Here is a 17925-nt window from a genome sequence, read left to right as displayed (position 1 = left end):
CTGAGATGTGTTGCCCACTGGGAAGCGCGCAGGGAGTTCATTGTACCTATTATCCACCACTAGCCATTGGCAAGCTATATGGTTTTAGTTGGTTAAACTCCAGTAGTACCCCAACACACACTCTGGGGCCCCCAAGCCTTAACTCTTGCCAACCTGTGCTTAATACTTTCCAGGAATTAGGTAAGCAGAATGTATCCCTCCAGGGACAGAGTGCGCATCCATTCAAATAATCTATCTCTGGGATTTCCATGTGCATTTGAGATGCATGGAAATCTTAGCTTGGTTTGCATACTCTTAATTATGGTGATGGATTTCCACATGTGTCAGACACCCGGCTGACCAGAAAAAAAGTACAGCACAGCACACAACATGGTGACTTCTATAATAGAACCACATTTTTTTTGCTAACACAGCAGGGGAAGGCTAAAGTTTCACTGACTGTTACCTGTAAGACCATTTGATCTGAAAATTTAAGATCACACAGAATGGTGGAAAATTCTTACATTCAGTATTAATTTGGAAGCTGGTTTCTTTTTAAGGATTGTGGGGAGTAAAAAGGCTTCCAGGTTATCACCTACTAAAAAATGATGAACACAAGAACTTTCCACAAGTCTGTTTGAAAAACCAAATGGTGTTATGGGCTAAAATTAAGTGGAGTTTCAATCCTCAGAGAGAACAAGTGGCAGCAGTTTTGACAGCCATGTTCCTAATTACTGAGGAGACTCTCAAGCTTTCAACTGATATTTTGGAATCGTTAGTGATTGCCACCTTGGAAAGCCTCAAATGTTCTGACACTGCTCTTCAGAAGTTGCCTCTGTATAAAATAAAATCTGGCTTTAGTCAATGTGCCTACAGCTTTGTTCATGCAGCTTCTCATCTGACAGCTACAATGGGTGAGAGGTGATAAGGTTCATAAGGTAGTGTCGGGCTTTGTGAACGCTCCATCCTGTGAGTGGCTGCTCGGAACCCTTTTTATTGTAGAATCTAGGAAGCTCAGTTTAGTGTTTGGAAGTGTGAATAAGGCACTATTCAATTGGATTCAGGTACCAATTAATTTGTTCATTTGGAGTTTTGCTGTTGGGTACAGAAACAAATTTCCAACAGCTGGACCATATGCAGAAAACCTTTAACCTCTGTCTAAGGTAGAAGTTTATTTGATTTCCTGGACTATTGTATTGTCTGAGGACCACCAGACTGTTGGAATTATGTATGACAATGTCTTGAGATATCTTTGAGATATCTAGAATACGTGAAAAGTGCTATATCAAATGCAAGGATTATTATTATTTTATTATTTGGGGGATTATTGGCCAGGACACTGGGATAAACCCCTCCACTTATGAATGCATATAAAAGGATTTTCAGTTGCCTACAATTAAAAATGATATCACCTATAATCTTTTCCAGTGTTTTCTTAATTATATAATTACTGCATTTCTGTACACGTGTTTACACGTTGTTAACACAACCTACAAATTAGACCCCAATGTATTCATCACTCCCCTCTCTGCATCCAATGCTATTTCCACAAGCCTTGTAGAAACGTGCTATGTTATTCATTTTCATTAGCTCGTGTGAGTGACAAGAAATATAAATTTTCATTGAAATGAGCAGTATTGCAATGAAGTCTAAATGCAAGATTCACAAAATTATTTGCAAATCGCAAATTGGAGAATTTATCATAGCCGACCTGCTGGAATTCCACTGAGCTGCTTATCTTGGATTGGATGTCTGAGTAAAGTTCCAAGGGGGTCACAAGATCACAAGATTGGTTTGGGTGAAGAAGTCTCTTTGGCCCATCTGATCTCAATCCTTCCAGAACACCCACCCTACCATCCCATCATAGTACCAAGCTGCTTTTTAAATGAGTCCAATGTCCTGGCCACAAGTATCCTCCCTAGTATCAACTTTAACACCTTCCCAATGCTATTTTTTTTGAAAACAAGATTAATAGAAAAACAAGTGTGTCTTTTTTTTTCAACTTTGCTTTGACCTAGCTTTGCCTGTATTTTTAGCCTTATTCCTCCTCCGTGCTCCCTTCCAGCTTGGACTCCTGCCCAGTCTGTGTAAATTGCCCTGAGATTGTTTTCCCCCAATATGAATGCACCACAAAATATAAATTGTTGTTGTTGCATTCCAACAAATTATTTTAAAGGTATTTTAAGTTAGACCTGTCCAAAAATTGTGATCATACCGTACCACAATACATGACTGGAGAACATTAGTAGTTCTGCTGAGAGTGTTCCACTATATCGACACTCACTCTTGGCCTAAGGATGACGTATAGCCTGTCCCTATCCAACTGTGCGATGAAAACCATTGAGTCACAGCCCAATAAAACATTTCTGGGGCACGAACATCCATTACCTTGTACAGTTAATCCTTAGAGACTGTCACTGCAGAAGTAATTAAAAGCATCTGTTATTCATCTTCTACATCTTTTAATGAAGGAAATAATTTTTTTTGTTAAGAAATATCAAGATTTTGTTTGTTGGTCTTATTCTTGTCTAAAGAGTAACCTGCCTTTTGGGAATTGAACCTATAATTCTGTGCACACTGAGCTGACAAAAATCAACTTCAAGACAAGTTATTTTTATTTCAGCCTTGCCAAAATTGAAGAATCATTCATCTCTACTTTGAACCTGAATACAAATAGTTTCACCAATGAAAATAAAAACAGGGAATTTGAGCTTTGGATTCCCTTGCACTGAAATTAACTTTTTGCTGCATGAAATTCTTTTATTTCTTTAAGAACTTCTATGTATTATTTATCAATGTGAAAAATGCCACACTTATTGGAATGATTCTGTTGCAAAATGTCACATTTTTCATCCCATCATTTTATCAAGCAGTTGCCAACAGATACAAGAGATATGTAAAATATCATTAACTCTAAATTGGTGTCAGTTCTACAGAAGCTTCTATTGCTCTGGGCTGACAAGCTCTGTATATTTTCAGGACACATAGTGTTATGTTGCATATTCCCCCCAGTAATATTACAATGGAAAGATATGCATTAGAGTAGCAAAGGGAGTTTCTCTTGATGTCCTGGCCAACATAAAACTCCGGAACATAGTAAATGATGAGAAGGATAGTAGCAGACTTCAGGAGGACATCGACAGACTGTGAAGTGGGCAGACACATGGCAGATGAAGTTTAATGCAGACAGAGAGACCTAGGGGTGTTCACATACACAGGTCTTTGAAGGTGGCAGGATAAGTTGATAGAACTGATAACTAAACATATGGCATCCTTGGATTTATAAATTGAGGCCTAAAGTACAAAAGCAAAGAAGCTCTGCTATACTTTAATAAATCATTGGTTAGGCCTCAGTTGGAGTATTGTATCTATCAAGGGCTTGGAGAAAGTGTAGAGGAAATTTAACAGAATAGTACCAGGTACGAAAGACTTTAGTTATGTGGAGAGACTAGACAAACTTGGATTGTTCTCTGTTTCACCCACAAAATATAGAATCAATTCACTTTACAGTATATTCTGTGAATCGCTTTGAGATGTCTCAAAGATGTGATAAGGCACTATATTAACTGCAAGAATTATTATTCATATTTTAGAATGTTAAGGGGAGATTTAATAGAGGTGTTCAAAATAATAAATCGATTTGATAAAGTAGATAGGGAGAAACTGTTTCCTCTGGCAGGTGTGTCGGTAACCAAGGAACATTAATTCAAGATAATTGGCAATTATTTTACAGAGTTGTTACAGTCTGGAATGCACTGCCTGAATGGGACATGGAAACAGATTCAATAATAACTTTCAGAAGGGAATTGGATAGGTACTTGAAAAGGAAACATTTGCAACGATATGGGGATAGAACAGTGGAGTGAAACTGATCGGGTAGCTCTTCCAAAGAGCCTGCACAGGCATGATGGGCCGAATGGCTTCCTTCTGTGCTTTAATATTCTATAATTCTATGAATCTATAATTCTAACAATCCCCGAAATAAAACTGGTCATTTGTTTCATGACTGTTTGCGAGACATTGCTGTGTGCAATTTGGCTGCCACATTTGCCCACAAAATACAATCAGTGCACTTTAGAGAATATCCTATGAAGCGCTTTGGGACATGCTTCTGATGTGAAAGGTGCTGTATCAAATGCAAGAATTACTATTATTTTATTATTACCTGTATTAGTTTCACTACTGGAATATTAACCTCAAACTATTCAATAAATAAGACTTCACCTGCACATGTCTTGCCATCATTTTATTTCTATCCATTTTCTATACTTCATTTGTATTTTTTTTCATAAACGCATCACGTCCTCCTGATGTGAAAGACTCTATACAAATGTAATTTTGTATTCTATTGTTATAACTATCTTAAACCGCTTGTACCTTTTTCACTTGAAAATCTTTCAATTGTCTTTCTACTTGTAACTATTTTGGAGATGGGATTTTTAGTTGGCTGTAAGGTTAATTTGAAGCAGATTTAAAATATTAATAATCTGTGCATCTGCAGCCAAGCAGTGAATGACTGCTTGTTGAACATTGCTACATGCAAATTGGCTGCTAATGTGTGCATAGCAAATTTCTATTATTGTGCACATTAGCTGAAACCCTCATCCACGCTTTCGTCATCTCCTGCTTTGATTATTCCAATGCTCTCCTTGCCAGTCTCCCCAGCTCCACTGTTCACAACATCTAACTAATTAAAAACTCTCTCACCCATCTACTCAACTGCACTAAACTGTGTACCCCAATCACATCAGTTTTTGCCAGGCTCCATTAGTTCCCTAACATAGAATGGATTGGCTTCAAGATCCTCACGCTTGTGTACAAATCCCGTCATCCCCTGGACCTTCCTACCTCTTAAGCTTGTTCACTTCCCATTTCACAGCTCACCTCTTCTACTCAGCTGACTGGTCTCCTGCTTATGCTTCATCCCCTCCTGTCCGCCATGGGTGGCTTTCATTCATTTTGCTCTGAAATTTTGGAACACTCTCCCTCAGTCCCTCTGCATTGCCCCCTACTTCCCTATTTTCAGACAGTGCTATCAATGGAAAGCTATGCAGTTTTATCTGGTTAGACTCCAGCAGTACCCCAACGCACACTCTTGCCAACCTAATACATTCCAAATTAGGTAAGCAGGATGCATCCCTCCAGGGAGAGATCCACATTCCATTCCAACAATTTATCTCGTGAATTTCCATGTGTATGTGGGATGCTTGGAATTGTTTTGTTTGGATACTCTTAAGTATGATGATGGGTTTCCACACATGACACCCAACTGACTAAAAAATAATTCCCCGGATAATACCTGAAGACCTTCCTTTTCGACAGTACCTACAGTCACTTCCCCTATCCCCCCAGCTCAGTGTCAGGTTCTGCCACACTTAGGCATTCCAGAACTGGATGATGGGCTCTATATAAATGTAACTTGTTGTTGTCGAATAATCAAGTTTTATTTGAGGGATTGTTGGCCAGAACACCAAAGAAACTCATGTCTTGTTCCAAATAGTGTCAGGGGCTCTTTATCATCCTCTTGGATAGGTAGACAGGACTTCAGTTTAACTTCAAATCTAAAGTATGGTATCTACACATTGCAGCACCAACCCAGATCTGCAGCTAATAAAAATGCCACACTTGCAAGTTTGATATAGGTGTAAAATTTTCAGGGTTTCTTATCTCCTGTCAGTGTTAAATATAATTGCCCAGAATGTGGCATGGTGTCCCTCCATGCAAGTGGTTTCCTCCTTTTCAGATACATCATTTGCCATTTGCAAACATTTTAAGCGAGGATTTAAAAAAAATTGACTAGAGTTTTTTTCTGTTTAATATTTATTTCTAAACTTGATCTGTGGAGGAGGGGTAGAAATCTTTTCTTTCTCTCTGCCCAGCCAAAAATACACAATTGAGCAGGCTAGGCTGATTGCCAAAATTGTAATATATGTTGAGGGGGAGAGTTGGGATTTCACCTCACCTTGGCTGATCAAGCAGCAGAATTAAATATGAAACAAAAGAGACAATTTAGCAGCCCCTCTAAGGCACATGACAGCAAAACAAAAATACCTTGCTTCAAATTTTAACAACAAAATTGTTTGCCCACAAAATACACAGTCACACCACGTTTTATAATATATCCGATGCAGCACTTTGTGAAGTCTCTATGACATCATAAGACATTATATCAAATGAAAGGATTATTAATATGAAATGTTTGGTTTTGGATCTGGTATTGATTAAGTCATTACCAGGGGGAGTGTGCTGCCACTTGGTGAGGGAAGTTTAATGCAAGCATTAGTTCAGAACCACCACAAATGCTAACCTTTTCTCAGATTAAAGATGCAGTCAGACTAATTAGTGATGTGAAAATTCTGCCCTGTGCAGGGTGATGAGTGAACTTGTCTATGATGATCAAAGAACAAAGCCTGCGTAATACAAACTAATGCCATAGAATAGGTAATTAAGATTAAAGAGAGGACACAGCAAGACAGATTCTGAACCATGAATAAATCAATGAGCTTAATGCTTCTCTCTCTCTTCAGTTGTAGAGGGAGAGCAGCACAAATAGGACAAGAAACTCCAAACTGTGTGGGGCCCATCTTCCTTCTTTAATGCGACTTTGGAAAAATATTGTAGTTGTAAGACCGCGAGTGATGAGTATCAGAAACCTAATCTATCATCTATGCTGAAGGTAGGGACGACTTGAGATAAAGAAATGCAAAGGAAGCAATTCTGGAGATACTGAAGGGGCAATGGAGCTATGGGTAAATGTTCTCCAAAACCTCTCAGCTCAGCTAATGTAATTAACGGTATCATCCCCAAGTTTTGAAAATACATAATAAAGTTACTTTGAAAAAGTGATAACCATCTATCACTGAATTGGGATTCATGCTAGATGTTGATTAAAGAAATTTAAGATTGCATAACAACAACCTGCATTTATATCGCCCTTCAAGGGGTAGTGTCTCGGTGCACTTAACAATGGAGGAGCTTTGATGCCGTGAAGAAAGGGGAGATGATCATAGTTCTTCAATCAATGGTTTTCAGGTTACTTTTTTGAAGATGGCACATTGCAATATATTAAGGCTCTGTCATAGTTAGTGAATATAGAACATTACAAAAGACAACGAGCTGGTGTTTGACCCAACTGTCCAGTGCTTTGGGACGTCCTCCCAACATGAAAGGCGCTCTATAAATGAAATCTTGTTGTTGTTGTTTGGAGATCATCACTATGTGGAGTCCTGTAGCTCAGTGGTTAGAGCACTCACTTTGCAAGTGAGAGACCTGGGTTCGATTCCCAGCAGGGTGAAACCTTGGGCAAGTTTCCTAACTCCACACGCCTGATAATAATCCCTAAAGATAAAAAACAATAATGAATTGGTCATTTCAATCCACAACTGTTTGTGGGACACTGCTGTGCACAATTGGCTGCCGCATTTCGCCCACAAGTTTACAGTTAATTCACTTTACAGTCTATTCTGTGAAGCGCTTTGAAGATGTGAAAAGCGCTATATCAAATGCAAAGATTATTATTATTATTTAATAAACTGGCTGTGGGCATCTATCTCTATTTTGACCAGGACAATGTAGACCCATGAAAGATCAAATAGATCAATGCAAAAATACTGCTGGAGCCATTTAGGTATGGGGCTCTTGGATGTGTGGTAATGCCAATCATGGGATATTCATCAGAAACAGTGAAACTGCTGTGTGCAATTGGCTGCACATCTTTCCCACAAAATGCACAGTCAATCCATGTTACAATGTGTTCTGTGAAGTGCTTTGAGGTGTCTCAATGATGTGATAAGGTGTTATATCAAATGCAAGGATTATTATTCTACTTTTGAAGTTATGACATTAAATCAATAAAGTTGTCTGCTGCAGTTTTTAGACCGAATATTTGAGTATTTCTTTTGTTGTATATTTTGTCAGATTATTATTAATTTCAGTGGGTATCAACAGGAAGCCATATGAGCAGGTTGCAGCTAAGATCTGTCTTAAAGATGCAGAGCAATTATGGTGTAGGGTTTAGCAAGGTCATTGGCCAGATTATAAACTGAGGGGTGTGGAATGTTACCATCCATTCACATCAATGTATTTCCACTTCTGTGTGCTGCTGTAAATTTGTAGGCAAACTCAGCAGCTAATATATGAACTGCAATGTCCTATAGTCATGCAGTGATTAACAAATTTTATTTGGGAGATTGTTGGCTAGGGCGCAAGGGAAAACCCAATTCTCTTTCTGAATATTATCATAAGATCTTTAATTGGCTAAACAAAAGGCAAAATATTGCAGATGCTGGAAATCTGAAACAAAATCTGGGAACACTCAGCAGGTCAGGCAGCATCTCTGGAGAAAGGAAAGTGACTCAACGTTTTGGGTCCACGACCCTTGGTCAGAATTGGGGCATGTTGGGAGAGAGAGGCTTTTAAGAGCTAACGAGAGGGGGGAGGCAGGGCAACAAAGACAAAGGAGAAAATGGAGTAGAGGACAGGGGGTGATGAGTTAAAGAGGTCTTGATGATGCAAAATAAAAGGGTGGGGGGAAATTGCAACAAAATAGGCAGACCAGAGAAAAAAAAACAGCTGCACTCCTCCCATACCACTGACCAGGGCCCCAAACAGAGTTTTCAAGTGAGACAGTGATTTACATGTATTACCACCAATGTAGTTTACTGCATTCTCTGCTCATGATGTGGTCTCCTCTACATTGGAGAGATGAAACACAGATTGGGTGACCGATTTGCTGAACACCTCCATTCTGTCCGCAAGCACAACCCTGAGCTTCCAGTTTCTTGCCACTTCAACTCTCCCTCCCACTCGCACTCTGACCTCTCCATCCACAGTCTCCTACAACAACAACAACTTGGATTTATATAGCGCCCTCCTACGCTGTTCCAATGAACCACAGCGCAAGCTCGAGGAACAGCACCTCATTTATCATTTACCTTACAGCCCTCTGGCCTCATTATTGATTTCAACAATTTCAGACCATAACAGCTCACCTTCCCCCTCCCCCTCTTCTGTGACCATTACAACATCATTTGGGTCCCAGACACACCTTTTCTCTCCAGTCCTCCTATCTTGTTGCAATTCTACCCCACCCTCCCCACTTGTTTTACATTATTAACACCTCTATTCCCCTGTTTTGTTGCAATCCTTTGACAGAAAACTTTCCTTTCTCCAATAGATGCTGCCTGACCTGCTGAGTGTTCCCAGTGACTTCTGTTTTTGTTGTCTTTAATTGCCTGTTGTGTTTACCCATACATAGATTGTCCCTTCACTTTACAACAATTCCCCTTGAAGATTTGTTTATGGTATAGGTGCTTTATCAAATGCAAGGATTCTTATGATTAATTTCAGAATAGACGTGTCTATTTCTGTTTATTCTTCGACTAAATATGTTCAAGATCTACCCACTGAACCAAAAAAACTCTTCCAACTGACAGGGGTGGGGGAAACGTATCAATATACAGTGCTGTTAATTTCTACACTTCTGAAAAGAATGATGCATTCCACAAGTTTGAATGATATTCTGAATGCCCAGTGAAATGATAAGCAGCACAGAAAAGAAAATCTGCACATATTTATTAGAAATGTTATCACTTGGCACCAGCCAGGCACAGGTTTCCAAAATCAATTTAAAGACTGCATTATATGATCTGAGGAATCATCCACTTCTTTGGCAGAAACACCATCTTTACCAGTGACAGAGAACTCCAAACTTTCTTCGAAGAGAAAGATAATCATGAATCACTTATCATGTATTTAGCAATTGGGGTTCTACTGATGTCAGCTTGGCATTGTTCTCACTTCTAGTGCTGGAGGCTGGTTTCAACTGAATATCGGGAACTAAGGTCATAACCTAGGGTGACACCTCACTGTAAAACGGAGGAAAAGCTACTTTGTTGGATGTGCCATCTCTCAGCTGAGGTGCCAAATTGAGTTCCCATTTGCCTGACCCAGTGATTCATCCGAACATTAAAGATACTAATTTACTTCAGAGAAGACAGGGACTTTTTGTTCTTGCCAGGATACATCTGACTTATCAAAGATAGATAACAATCTGTGGCCATTCACTCTATTGCTATTAGTGGATATTCCTGCTGTGTTTGCCCATTGACTCAGTCGCTACACTTCAAAGGAACTCATTATCGAAAGGCTAAAGTAAGGATTTTTAAAACACTGAAAGATGTTTGAGATGGTTGGGGAGGATACGAATTGTATGTATTATTTATTATTTTTGTTCTGTGAAGGAGCAGTAGAATGAGTCTGTAGAGAGATGCCCTCACTTTGATAAAAAATAGAATCACTGAGGCATGACTGGAAACTATATCACATCAAAGGAACAACCACCGATTCAATGAGTAGACATGAGCATGGCTATCAATATCTACAGTTACCAAGTTTTCTAACAAGTATCTTCCTGTATTTAACATTAGAAATTTGAGACTAAATTATGCAGTTGCAATTTTAGTTTGAGAACAATGGAAGGCAGAAGAAGAAAAGTAAGGCCCTAAGCTTCAAAATTCTATCTAGTTTTAGCTTGGAAGGCCATCACATCTTGTAATATAAACTAATAATAATCATTGCATTTGATATAGCACCTTATCACATCATAGAGATGTCTCAAAACGTTTCACAGGATATAATGTAAAGTAGATCGACTGTGTATTGTGTGCAAAAGCTTCAGCCAGTTCTGCACAGCAATGTCCCACAAACAGTTATGGAGTGAGTGAGCAATTTTATTTAGGCTTATTGTTGGCCAGGACACCAGGAGAAACTCCCTTCTCTTTTCGAATAGTACCATGGAATTTTTAACATCCAACTGAACAGGTAGACAGGATCTCGGTTTAACATCTCATCCAAAGATGAAATCTCAACATTGCAACCTCCACCCCCCACCCCGCCCCAAACACTCCATTGGAGTGTCTGCTTAAACTGTGATTTTGAGTCTCGACCTGGGGCTTGAACCCACAATCTTCTGACTCAGAGGTGAGGAGTGGCTACTGAACCAGGCTATGTAGAATAATGACAAATTCATAACTTTATATTCGGAGACCAGTGCAGAGGTGACTGACATTCTCTTCCAAGTAAATGATTCTGAATGGATCCCATTACTGACGGACACAAACAGATTCTATGCATAAGTGCAGAAGTGGTCTTCCAGCTGAGAACAAATTGCTGAAGCGGGTAAAAAAAAACTTGTGTGGGGATCAAGCAAAGAAATGATACTAATGTGGCCATTCGAAGGGGAAGACAAACCACATGAGGAAATAATAGGGATAAAGGTGACAGGTATTCCATTAACAACAACAACAACAACATTCCATTTATAGAGCGCCTTTCACGTCGGGAGGACGTCCCAAGGCCCAAGGCACTGTACAGTTGGGTCAGGACCCGAACAGGGGGGAAATGGTCAGGGTGAGGGGAGGGAAGGGAGGGAGCGAGGAGGGGGTAGAGAGTCGAGAGGGGAGCCGAAGGCACGGTCAAAGAGAAAGGTCTTGAGACCGGCCTTGAAGGAGGAAAGGGAGGAGGCGGCGAAGGTACTGGGGTATAGAGTTCCAAAGCCTAGGGGCTGAGAGGCTGAAGGCCCGGCCACCGATGGTAGGGCGGTTGGGGCGGGGGATGTGGAGCAGACCGGAGCCAGAGGAACGGAGGGTGAGGGCAGGTAGGTAGGGGGATAGTAGATCGGAGAGGTAGGAGGGAGCAAGGCCGTGAATGGCCTTGTAGGTGAGGATGAGGATCTTGAAATCGATCCTCTGGGGGATGGGGAGCCAGTGGAAGCGAGCGAGGGTGGGAGTGATGTGGTCCCGAAGCCTGGTGCGGGACAGTACACGAGCTGCAGAGTTCTGAATGACCTGCAGCTTGTGGAGGGAGGTGGCGGGAAGGCCGGCGAGGAGAGAGTTCCCATAGTCCAGCCTTGAGGTGATAAAGGCATGGACCAGAGTTTCAGCAGCGTGAGGGGTGAGGTAGTGCCGTAGTCTGGCGATATTCCGGAGGTGATGGAAGGCAGTGCCAATTGTGGTGCGGATGTGAGGGAGAAAGGACAGCACAGGGTCAAACAGGGTAGAGGAGGAAAGGTAGAGTTGGGTGTCATCCGCATACATGTGGAAGTTAACCACATGTCTGTGGATGATGTCACCAAGGGGGAGCATGTAGAGGGTGAAACGGAGGGGACCGAGGACAGAGCCCTGAGGGACACCGCATAAGAAAGTGCGGGGGGTGGAGGAAAAGCCATTTATGGAAACATAGTGAAGACGGTGGGAGAGGTCCGACCTAAACCACTCAAGGACAGTGCCTTGAAGGTTGAGGTGGGAGGACAAGCGGTGGAGGAGGATAGCATGGTCGACCGTATCGAATGCTGCCGTTAGGTCGAGGAGGACGAGGAGGCAGAGGGAGCCCTGGTCACAGATGGTCAGGATGTCATTGGTGACCTTGACCAGGGCAGTTTCTGTGCTATGGGCAGCACGGAAACCCGACTGAAGGGTTTCGAATAGTGAATGGGTGGAGAGGAAAGAGCACAGCTGGGAGGCGACAACTGTTTCGAGGACCTTGGACAGGAAGGGGAGGTTGGAGATGGGTCGGTAGCTTGATAGCTGCGATGCATCAAGGGAGGGTTTTTTCAAGGTGGGAGTGATGGTGGCAGTTTTTAAGGGAATGGGAATGGAGCCAGAGGAGAGGGACAGGTTGACGATGTCTGTGATATGTGGGGCAAGGAGGTGGAGCTGGGAGATAAGGAGTGGAGTGGAGATGGGGTCAAGGGAGCAGGTGGTGGGTTTCAGGGATAGGATGAGTTTGGTGACAGAGGATGGGGAAACGGGTACAAAAGTGTGTAGGGGAGGATGGGTAGGAGTTGGAGTGTGGGAGGGAGGGGGTGGGGGTGGGTGGATGTTGGAGGGGAAGTGACCGTGAAGCGAATTCCCTTGATTTTGGATTCAAGGAAATCCAGCATCTCCTCGCAGTGAAGGTTGGAGGAGATGACCTGTGCGGGGTGGCGGGGGGGATGTAGGAGTCGGGATGTGGTAGAAAACAGTAGCCTGGGGTTGTTCTTCGACTCCCCCTTGGTGACATCATTAAACAGGATACTCTCCCTTGCTTGGTGGGTAGTGGATTTGGGAGTAAACAGTTCAGAGAGGTAGGTAGGTGCCAGGGCATGAAGGGATTTGAAGACGAGTGAGAGGATCTTGAAATCAATAATGAAAAAACGATCTTGAAAAAGAATAGCTTTGTGCACATTTACTTCAAAGTGTATGAACAAATTCGAAGCATCTGTGTGTAAAATAATAACCTTGCTAATTTATCATGACAGCACGTTTAATTACCCATGATAAAGATTAATACCTTTAGCCAAAGTTCAGATCCCAAAGAGATGAAAGTTACAGAGGTTTACTGCAACATCTCAGCCAATCTGCAGCAAAAAATGGATACACTTAAGCAATCTCAAGCACTTATTCTTAAGAAGATTTTGTAAGCTAGGTCATCACGGTAGTTTGTCCTTGACATTGACGTAAGCTTACTTTGTCTGAAAGGCCTCAGACCTCTGGGCTCATCACTCACTATAACTATATGCCACAGGTCACTTTGCTCTCGTTCCTCAGTATATAAGTCTCAAAGTCAATGGGCTTAAAATGGCATGCCTCTACAGACAGTAATCTCCAAATATGAAGAGTTCAGAGGCATTTCAGAAAACCTTCTTTTTGTGTTTTCATCAATAGCTTACCGGGGCTGAAAATCACAGACTTGGGGGTTGAAATTCCATTACATGAACATAGATGACATAAAAGGGTCTGGAGATCACTGCAATATTATTAGTTGTACTGCAACTGGCACTGGGTTCAGAGTGTAAAACAATGGAAGCTTCCCAATGTGATAGCTCACCCATGTCTATCAGACATCATTTCCAGATCAAAGTGCCAATTCAACAAGAAGCTTTCACAATAACTTGCATTGATACCGCATCTGCCACAAACCCACCCTGCAACCCACCCCCACCCCCCTTCCCATACACACACAGTCATTACACTTTATAGTGAATCCTGTGAAGCACTTTAAATTCTGCTACCTTTCCTGGCAACCTGTTTCAGTCAATGATTAACTTCTGTGTAAAGATAAAACTTCCGGGTATCTGTCTTAAATTTGTCCTTCACAACTCTAAACCTATGTCCTCTTGTTCTATGTTCTTGTGGGTTTACAAATGTGTTTGGTGTGGATCAAAAATGAGGTGATGTAAGGGTGGGGTGGTTGTAGAGGTTATATGAGTCTAAGTATTCTCTGGAACTTCATACTGGAGTCCTTCCAACTCTCTCCCTCGCATAGTCCATCTCAATACCTAACAGTTTGACTGCACTTTTGGTCATAGAAACAAAGAAATATAGCAACATCAAGGATGTCAGGATCAGGGAGGGTGGAGGGCAGGGGGAGATGGAGGGTGATCAAAGGCATGGTCGAAGAGGAGAGGCTTTTAAGGAGGTAAGGGAGGGAGCGAGGCAGAGGGACTGTGGAATGGAGTTCCAGAGGGTGGGGGCAGAGTGGCTAAAGTCCAGCCCAACAATAGTACGGTGGGCGAGGCAGCAGATGTGAAGCAGGCCGAAGCCCACTGAGCGGAGGGAATAGGCAGGTTGGTAGGGGATTAGGAGGTTGCAGAGGTAGGGGGAGTGAGACCATGGAGGAGTTTCAAGGCGAGGACCAGGATCTTGAACTGCATCCTCTGTGTGATGGGAAGCCAGTGAAGTCGGGCGAGAATGGAGGTGGTAGGGTTACGGAGCCTGGTGCAGGAGAGGACACTGGCTGCAGAGTTCCGGATGATATACAGCCTGTGGAGGGAGGAGTTGGGGAAGCTGACAAGCAAGGAGTTTGCATAGTCAAGCCTGAATGTTATGAATGCATCTATGTGCGTCTCAGCGGCCTGTCGTGTGACACGGCGGCGGAATCGGGCGATGTTGCACATGTGGCAATAGGCAGAGCGAGTCATGGCATGGATATAGGGGTAGAAAGTATAGTTGAGGGTCAAACAAGACACCAAGGTTTCGCACTGACTCAGTGAGGTGGAGTGTGCATCCTTGGATGGTGATGCTGTCAGCATCTGAGGTGTGGAGGCACTGATGGGTGGCAATCAGGAGAGCCTTGGTCTTGTTACCATTCAAAAGTTAGCTCTCATCCAGGGCTTCATGTCTGAGAGACATTCCGTCAGGAGAGCAGTGGTCCTGGAGTCGAAGGTGGAGGCAGAGAGATAGAGTTGGATGTCATCCACATACATCCGATGACCCCATGTCTGCGGCAATGTCACCAAGACGCAGCATATAGATATTGAAGAGAAGGGGACCAAAAACAGAGCCCTGAGGAACGCCACACTAGATGGTGCGGGAGTTAGAGGAGAAACCGTTTGTGGAGATGAAGTGGACAAAGTGGGACAGGTAGGATCTGATCCATTCAAGGACAGAATTATGAATGTTGTGGTGGGAGGAGAGGCAGTGGAGGAGGATAGAGTGGTCAACAATATCAACAGCAGCAGAGAGATCAAGGAGGACAAGGAGGCAGAGGGAGGCCTGGTCGTAGATGGCCAAAATGTCATTTCTCACTTTGACCAAAGCTGTTTCTATGCTGTGGGTGGCACAGAAACCTGATTGGAGGGGTTTATGAAGGGAGTGGTGGGAGAGGAAGAAGTGAAGCTGGGAAGCAACGACTTATTCCAGAACCTTGGAAAGGAAAGGTAGGTTAGAGATGGGGCAATAATTTGAGAACAGGGATGGGTCCAGGAAGGTTTTTTCTAAGGATAGGAGTGATGTTGGCCATTTTAAAGAGGGTGAGAACAATGCCAGTGGATAGGGAGAACTTTATGATGTCTATGAATAGGGGACAAAGAGGTGGAGCTGGGAGGTAAGGATAGGGGTAGGGATGGATTTGATGGAACAGGTGGTGGGCTTCATGTGGTTTATGTTGGTGAAAGAGGAGGGGAAGACAGGTTTGAAGGTGTTGAGGGAAAGATGGGTAGGGGCTGGAGTGTGAGGGGGAGATGGGGAGGGCTTAGTGATCGGAATGGCAGAGGCAGCTGAGTGGATCCCCTTGACTTTGGTTTTGAGGACGTCCAGCATCACCTCACAGTTGGCATTGGAGGAGAGGATGGGTGAGGTGTGAGAGGGTGAGCGGAGGAGCCAGTTGGTGATGGAGAAGAGAAGCCTGTGGTTGTCCTTGGCCTCCAAGATTGTCTTGGAGTGGAAGGATGATTTAGCTGACGTGAGGGCAGAACAGTAAGTGTTGATAGAAACATAGAAACATACTAACAGTTGTAGGCTTTTCAACCCCTCGAGCCTGTTCCGACATTTTATGAGATCATGGCTGATCTGTACCTCAAGTACAATTAAAGGCCCTTGCCCCATATCCCTTAATACCCTGACCTAACAAATATCTATCTACCTCTGTCTTGAAAAAGTGACAGCTTTCCCCTCTCCACATTCCTCGGCTTTCACCCCCAGCTCAGGACCATTACATACCCTGGGAGGTTCTCCTGACATGAAAAACGCTCTACAAATGTAAATTTGTATTATATTTTAAGCACTCACTGATGATATATATAATATATATATACCTTAATTCTTGTCCTTAATACCTCTCATCTTTAATACCAGAGGGTTTCAATTTCATTCACAAGTCAACCTTTTTTTATATAAACAATCATATTAATTTAAAAAATATATATCACTTTCCTCATGAAAAACCACACCCGTGACAGAAAAAAACACAGAAAGCTACTTCAACCCGGTTACAATGTGCAATGGCCCCGTCCTCTTGTTTTCCCAAGCAAATATATTAATTATTATCTAAAAAACACATTCCGCTTGGCCTCATGGAAAAGAACAACCATAACAGAAAAAACACAACTATTTAAACTCCATTACAATCAGGACCCATCTCCTTGTGGCAGCCGTTTTGACCCCCCAACACCCCCCAAACCCTGTGCCACCCGCAACCCCCCCGGGGCCCCCCACCACTGACTGGAGGGAGCTGCTGTTTCGGGTCACAAGTCAACTTTATCCAGTCCATAAATAACCACTACCAAGTCAATGTTCATTCTATGCTGTTTCAAATAGACATCTTTATACATCGTCTATGTTGCTCTCAATGTAAAATTATTTTCTATGCAATTAAATGTGTCCCTGAATAGGTGCAAATCTGAGGCCATTTCCTATGGTTTGACAGCACAACTATAACTCTGCAAAACCTGTTCAAACAGCCCGCAGCAATGTAAATTTAACTATCCTATCTTTATGCACTTTCCAAATTACACGGCCAATCTTTCAAATCTAAATTCAGATTTGCTATGTAGTGCACAGAAGTTCAACTCCTTAGTATCTTAAACAAAACATGTAGAATGTTACAAATTCCATTTGGGGGACATTGAATTAAGCTTAGATATAATTTTTTTACCAATGTAATGTATGCTTTCTTGCATATAATGTGTAACCCACTGGCTCAAATTAACTTATTCTTAGATGATCAATGGTGAATTATCTTTTCTGGCCACTTGTCACAGCTCAGCTTAAATATTTAATCTTTCCAATGATAATTACCTTAAGTTATCTTCATTGATGAAATGTGACTGCCTGCTGAAACCCAGCTCCTTTGCCAGACAAAGATTTTCACATCAATCGATGCTCACAGTTCACAGACATTGCTTGTGACATGCAATGACTCAGTCTGGGTCACAGAGACACAACCATGATGCAACATCAATAAAAGGTAACATGTAGATGATATTTGTACATAAAAATGCTGAGGGGAGAGGAAGCAGAAATAACGATTTGGAGAAAACAATGAAGAAGGGAACCAATTGTTTAACAGTTGTTATTAACACTGTCAGCAGTATGTGCAACCAAAAATTTCATCTTGTCTTAGGCTGTAAGACCTTAAAATTTAAGATTGTGTAGAATTTAAATTCAGTCATAATTTTAAAACTGACTA

General features: G+C 42.2%; 1 long non-coding RNA gene across 1 annotated transcript in view; it reads right to left on the bottom strand.

The window, feature by feature from the left end:
- LOC103177717 overlaps positions 1–17624 on the bottom strand; it is a 32287-nt gene extending 14663 nt beyond the window's left edge. The window contains exon 1 of the long non-coding RNA XR_487752.1: positions 17535–17624. This is a non-coding gene — a long non-coding RNA (uncharacterized LOC103177717). The remainder of the gene's footprint in view (positions 1–17534) is intronic.
- Positions 17625–17925: the final 301 nt, after the last annotated feature.

Source organism: Callorhinchus milii, unplaced genomic scaffold, assembly GCF_018977255.1.
Source record: "Callorhinchus milii isolate IMCB2004 unplaced genomic scaffold, IMCB_Cmil_1.0 Scaffold1, whole genome shotgun sequence".
NCBI classification, from domain to species: domain Eukaryota; kingdom Metazoa; phylum Chordata; class Chondrichthyes; order Chimaeriformes; family Callorhinchidae; genus Callorhinchus; species Callorhinchus milii.
Note: the sequence above shows the minus strand (reverse complement) of the source record. Positions and strands in the feature narration are given on the sequence as shown.